Consider the following 206-nt stretch of genomic DNA (forward strand, 5'->3'; position numbering starts at 1 on the left):
GTAATGAGTGTGTGAGGTCTCAGCTTGGTCAAAGATGGGGGACAGACACACACACCCCCTTGTGTGATTTGCACATCCCTTCTCCACCACGGCCCTAAAAGCCACAGTGCTGGGGGTGGGGACAGGACACGTGTCTGCCCAGTTCTGCCTGCCTGGATTCTCTGGTGTCTAATATAGAGGTTGAGCGCACACTGCCTTCCCCAGTA

Source organism: Buteo buteo, chromosome 12 (genome assembly GCF_964188355.1).
Source record: "Buteo buteo chromosome 12, bButBut1.hap1.1, whole genome shotgun sequence".
NCBI classification, from domain to species: domain Eukaryota; kingdom Metazoa; phylum Chordata; class Aves; order Accipitriformes; family Accipitridae; genus Buteo; species Buteo buteo.